This window comes from Lontra canadensis, unplaced genomic scaffold (assembly GCF_010015895.1).
Source record: "Lontra canadensis isolate GAN:19392208 unplaced genomic scaffold, GSC_riverotter_1.0 scaffold12, whole genome shotgun sequence".
Classification (NCBI taxonomy): domain Eukaryota; kingdom Metazoa; phylum Chordata; class Mammalia; order Carnivora; family Mustelidae; genus Lontra; species Lontra canadensis.
In genome coordinates this window covers 14974264-14980881 of record NW_022631006.1, presented here as the reverse complement: position 1 = coordinate 14980881, position 6618 = coordinate 14974264, and positions in this window count along the sequence as shown.

Below are 6618 nucleotides of genomic sequence, written 5' to 3'. Positions count from 1 at the left end.
ACCACCTTGTAAAATAGTGGGGCAAGCATTCAATTCTGAGGGCCTATTTGAAATAAAAGTAGGGGGAGTAGATCCATGTAGAGTTATGCTTTTCAAAAACATAAACGGACTAAATAAATGACAGGCAATCACTCAAATCTTAATTTCTAGCAAGCTCTCAGTGGCAATCTAAATGTTACCGGAGGAAAACAAGTTTTACCTGACAAGGAAGCAACAATGAACATTTGGGACTATCAAAGCGTTCTGGCAACTGTCTTTTCCAGAAACCTATCTTAAGAATGAGTTGCTGAGCGATAATTAGAGAGTGAAACGCACCCAGTTTCACATTTCAATGCTCTTTCCCAATTAGAATGGCATTAGAGTAAAAGTGTAGCCATGTAATTGTATGAAGAATAGATCTAATTTTCTCAATGTCACTGCAATATCACCTTTTGGGACTAACAGCACTGAATGATTACGCATATCATTTGGTAATTGTATTTTTATCCATTCCACACCGGGAGCTGATTTTTAAAAGAGGACATGCAATTAGATTATAAATGAACACACATCAACCAGCCCCTCAAAAGATAGCAATATGTCAGCATTAACCCAGCTGCATTTTTAACTACTGTCAGTGGCAGTGTTTGTGTCTTGCCAACGCTCAGAGTGAGGAACACAGTCAGGTATTCTAAGCGTGGCCTTTAATAATAAAAAAGGAAGAAAGTGACAGAGGAACGCTGGACTCGGGGAGAGTGGCCTTTACCACCTGAGTGCTTGGTTGGCTATGGTGTGTAACTTTAAAACCAGCTGGGATGGAAGATGGAGATTACATGCATGCCACTGCTGCTAGATGCTAGTCTTTGAAAGCTGCAGAGAGAACGTATACTGTTAGAAGCCGACCATTCTACCCCAGAGGCTGCACGACAGATGATCCCTGAGGGGGAAAAGGAGGTCTGAAGTGCCAATTAATCATAGCATATATTGCTGGAAGTATTTCAGGTCAGAAGTAGAAATTTATACAGCCATCTGCATTTAAATAGTGGTTTCTAAAAGTAAAATGTATAGAAGAAGGGGAGGTTGAGGCTATAAGTTATGGCTTCGAGACCTCCTGAATACTACTGAACTCTCTAATGCACAATCATAAACTTTAATAAATACAATTATTTGGTGTGCCGTTGAAGTCTCATTATCATACTAACCAAAGGCAAATTTGTAGACCAGTCTGATCCTTGGACTTGTTTGGGAGCAATCTCAGGACATTCAAATGAAGGTATCTTTCACATGGGACAAACGATGAAAAATAATTTTAATTCTACTGTCCTAACAATGCAGCAGTTAACAACCACCCTCCACCTCATTATGATGGATTGTTCACTCCATGGAATGGGAATGTCGGTCAATAACTCTATTCTCATTATTAGAGTTGTTAATGCAAGCTGATGAAATGTCTCTTTCCTGCAGGAGACCTCAGCCAGAAATAAAAGCCTGTGGTGTTTCTTTTACATTTTTGTGGGGGGCCCACTGTAAGGTTTGAAACTGTTAAGGTTTCAAACATCAACATGTGGATGGGCTGTGGCTGGATCTGCCCATGAGACCCGGATGCATTGAGTCATTGCCTTAAGTGTCTTTTTCCTCCCAGAGGAACATGACCTGTGGTCTTGGATGCAGTCGTAGGATATGTAGGAAGGAGGTCTCCTATGGCCAAGGCTGCAGTGTGTGAGGTCAAGAGAAGGCAACCAAGAGGCAGTATCTGAGAAGAAACACATATTAACTCCAGAGAGATCATCCCCCTGACCCCCACCCATCACCAGACTATAAGGCCCCAGATAGAGCAGACACATGGAAATATGAAAAAATGGTGTACAAAAATGGGGAAACCAAATGACTGTTGGAGGATCTGAAGCAGAAGGTGGAAGGGAAAGCCTGAGAAATTCCTGAGGTGGAAAGAATGGGTTAAGCTTTTACTTTATTTCTGAACTTTCCTTCCTTCTGTTTTTGTCTAGTTCTGACTTCCTCACTATCCACCCTGTTTTAGTACTTACTCCCCTGTATTACAGTTGGTTACATCAAGGACAGTCTTACCTGATAGGGGACATATATCTTGGGGAAAAAAAAGGATTATAATTAAAGTTTTTATATCCATGGGTTAGGCACAAGCTAGGGTTTCAACATTTAGAAAGTTTACTTTTTAGATCAGACAACAGTGTCCTACTGCAGTTAGAATAGGACGCAAACTGCTTACCATGGACTACAATAGGAATCATTTCTGCTTCTCATTCCTGCCTCTCTAATTTTATCTCCGCCTGCTGTCTACCTTGTTTAATAGGACTTAGTTAAAACAGTTTTTCCTTTCTATTTCCTGAATGCCCCAATCTCTCTGTAAACAAAGTATTCCTTTTGCCTGGACATCCTTTATGCATCCTGCTAGGCTTCTTTTGTTGTTTTCTCGTCTTTCAGTTCTCAGCTCAAATGATACAGAAAGGTTTCCAGGCTATGCAATATAAAGCACATCCACTGTGTTATTATCTTTTACAGCACTCAGCTTTTACCTCAGGAGGATGATCAAGCATCCTTATTTACCCTTATTTACAGGAATCAGAGGTTTCTGGTGTGAGGGTCTTTCAGTACTAGGACAGTCAGGCAAACCAGGATGGCTGGTTACCCTGTGTATGGAACCTACTTGATTTGAACTATATTCTTATTCATTTACTTGTGGAATATCCCATTAAGCATTACAGTCCATGGAGATGGGGGCCGTGTTTTCGTTCACCATTATGCACCCCGAAGCTCTCATAGTGCCAGACACTTAATAGGCACTCAGTAGATGCTGAATGAGTGAATGAATAAATAAATGAATCAAAACATGAGAACCTGGGAGTTGAGAACAAGACATTTACATGTGGCATTAGCTACACAAAGTTAAAGTTGTTACATGTGGAGCATTCTGTAAGTAGAGAGCCAAAGATGCTTTGTTCTTCCTACAGGTGATGGGAAGTAGGGACATGGCCAGGAGAGAAAACAATGATCAGAGTTAGAGCAGGGACTGGATTCAGGTTCCCTCAAAATGAAACCCACCCAGCATCCCTTGGCTGCCTCAATAAGGGGCGCGGAGCTTAAACCATGCCTCTTAAGTAGTAGATCTTGCAAGAACACAGAGGGAGGGTGCTTGCCGAAAGGAAGATGCGTACTACAAAGACTGGCAAAGACCAGATCAAACCAGTCTACACCAAGATGGAAATCAGAGCTGAACTTTCACTGCTCCCCCCCCCATTATAATACTAAAAATCATGTCCAGGGGTGCAGATTTAACAGTTAATTAGACCTCTGAAACATGAAGAAGCATGACCTTTAAGTGCATAGGTGCTAAAAAATTTCTGCCTATACATGTTTAGAGGTCATTCTTTCCCCCACTGAACTTTCTTTGAAAAACTCTCCCTAAACTCTTCTCAGGGAATCAGCCCAAGGGTTCTTACCTTTGAACTTATCTTTCTTGTGTACAAGCCCAAGCTCCATTAAAGTCTTGCCTGAAACTCTCATTTGGCCACTTGTCAATTTCTATTGCTTAGAGAGCCCAAGAGCCAGGTTCAGTAAGAAGTGAATGGAATCCTGTCAGAGAAACCAAACAAGTCATTTTGAGAATGAGGTTGCTTCTACATTTCTTTTGGTTTTATCATCCAAAAGTCCAGGGTGCTTGTATTCTAAGGGCATTCTTCTGGGAATAGATGCATAGTTTATAAAGAAGCCACACTGACTATATAAAATATCTAATTGGAGACAATTCTTCTCCAGAAAGGCTCAACCATTGTGTCAAATCAAACAGAGGTTTACAAAAAAGGCTGAAAACAAAAGGAGTTATAGTGTGGAAAACCAGTTCATTCATCATCTGTCTGTATATACAGCCGACCATCCAATTGTAATGTAATACATAAAAGGCAGTAGAAGTCATAATAATGAACATCTTGATACTTGCTCCACCAAGAAACATATTCCCAAATATGCAGGTTATTATACTTGAAAAAATTTTTGATTCAAGTGGGAAGAGAGAAGGCTAGGGATGAAATACAGTCCCCAGATTTATAGCAACATCAACCCAGATCTACACTATGATTCTTCCTTCTGGCAGGGTAGTGGGTCCTTGTTAGAGTAGTCAAGCTATAAGGGACCTTAGAGAATGTTTAGACTGTTTCTCAAAGTACAGCCACAGGAAAATTTTCCCATAAATTGTCCTAAAAAAGCATTTCCTGGTCAAAGCCATCGGGAAAATGCTGCATGGCATTTGGGGGATTACTAAAACATATGTGACAAGGATGGCATTTTGAGAGATTTAAATGCTTCCCCCCCACCTTTCCTGTAGCTTAGCAGTTCTCTCATTGAATCAGGACCTGTCCTCACTGCCTCAGGGAAGGCTGTGAAGGCTGGAAAGTGGAAATCACCCAGAAAGGGATGGAGATTTGGAATTTTGTCAAAATGCAAATAAAGACTAATTTCTCTAAATTCCTTAGGACTTGAGAAGGTGATGAAAGGTGGTAGTGGTTTTGGACACATTTAGAGAGATATGGAGGTCTTGGAAGAAAGAGGACCTCTGCCTTGTTTCCTGAATACAGATGATGTTGTGATGTTAAGAACCCAAGAGGTAATGGCTTATGGTTATGTCTAGGCGGATGAGACCATCCAGTGTTGCAAGTTCCTGTGATACTAACATGACATAAAAGTATCAAGGAGCCAATTAAAACAGAGGATGGCAAACCACAGCCTGCAAGCCAAATCCAGTCCACCATCTGTTCTTTGCATACTCCACAAGCTAAAATTGGTTTTTAGGTTTTAAATGGTTAAAGAAAAAAATGTACGTATTATACATCATTTATGACTTAGCACCTTTGCACTGTAATGACGGAATTAGTAGTAGCAGAGTTGAGGAGTTACAAGAATCTGAATGGCCTGCAAAGTCTAAACTATTCTCTAGCTTTCCCTTACAGAAAGAGCTTGCTGATCTCTAACATAGACAATCCCAGGAGCAACCTTCGTGGATTAACAACAATTTAGGACACAATGGGTACCTGTAACTTCTGCCCCTGGTGATTTCAGAATCAAGTTTCCCAACATGACTGAAGAGTCACTTTGGCAGAATGGGTCTAGAAGTACAGTTAATTTCATTATACACCAGGATTTAGTGCCCGAGATTCATATTTGTTAAACATGTTAAGATGATGAAGGCTCTGGGAAGTCCTACTGTCAAGAAACATATTTAACTGATGTTTTTCTAAATTACTTAATCATGCATTTTTTGGTTAGATCTATTAATGTCTTATGAAATAAGGTATTCTTTTCTAAAGAGCACATTTTAGAACATGCTGCTGTATTCAAATTTCATATTATAGGGCGAAAGGCTGAGAATAAAAACTGATAACTTGGGCAAGTTTACAGAATAGAAATACTAGATTCCAGTTCTCTACCTCCAGTGCTTTCCCTAGCATATTTTTAAACCTCCATGAACCATTTTGATTTAATCAGCCAAAATTTGTCAAAACCAGATAGTTGACAGATGCAGTAGGGATGTCTGCACAGATATGATTGTTTGACTAGAAAACCAGTATAAGCTATGTGATTTTCATGAGATGCAACAAAACTCACTAGCAACAGAATTCCAAGTGAGTGCACAATTTATGACTTTTTGAAAACATTTTGAATAAATTGATCAGTCAATACAATGGGAATCAATACTCTGCTAAACAATATACTAGATTGAATTCTGATAGAATTGACTATCTGCTTAAACTGTCGGGCCAGTTCAGGTTTTATCTAGAGGACAGTCCAAAATATTTTGACAGTAAATATGAAACTTTTTTAAGTGAGGGAAAAATTAAATTTTCTGATCAGGCAGAAAAGGTACAGACTTAGTCAATCTCTGCCTTCAAAGCAGTCTCTTTGCTGAAATTGACAAATTGGTTACTTTCATCAGTTCAGCCTCTGTCAACTTCATCAGCCTGGAATAGTCACACGAACACATCAATTTCAGCCCCACAAACTTGTCTCTTCTGAAATTGACAGGGGCAAAAATGAAGGCAAGCCAAAGTATCAGGCTCTCTGGAGGCTTTGGGAAGCCGCTGATATTGAGTGACCTCTTCTGCAGGCTTGGTGCTCCAGGACCCTGTTCCTGCTGCCTCAGTGCCTAGGCTCCACACCAAGTCACTGTCCCTAGGATCTTGTAGTGAGGGGTAGCTCAGTGAGGGCACACATCCTCAAAGCGAGGTCTTATAGTCAACTGCAGGTCAGAGTAAAATTGGTATAGTGAAACGTATGGTTTCAAAATTAGAAAGTTCTGGGACTACCACTTCCCAGGCAATGAAATCAGTTAACATTTCGGGGGTTCCGTTATGATCTGTAGATTGTAGTTTGTGATGTCTGTGTTCTAAATAATAATGATGATGCTAATAATAGTTAACATCTATTGAACACAGTACTTTCCATGTGTTGTCCTATATAATCTTTGATCAGCCTTTTATGGCAGTTTGAGAAGAAAAAGTGAGGGGATTGAGAAGTAACTTTACCAATGTTACAAGATTAATAAATCTTTACTCCCAGATTAATTGTTCTATCAAGGGTTAAATTACAGGATGGGTTAATCCTGTTAAGGGT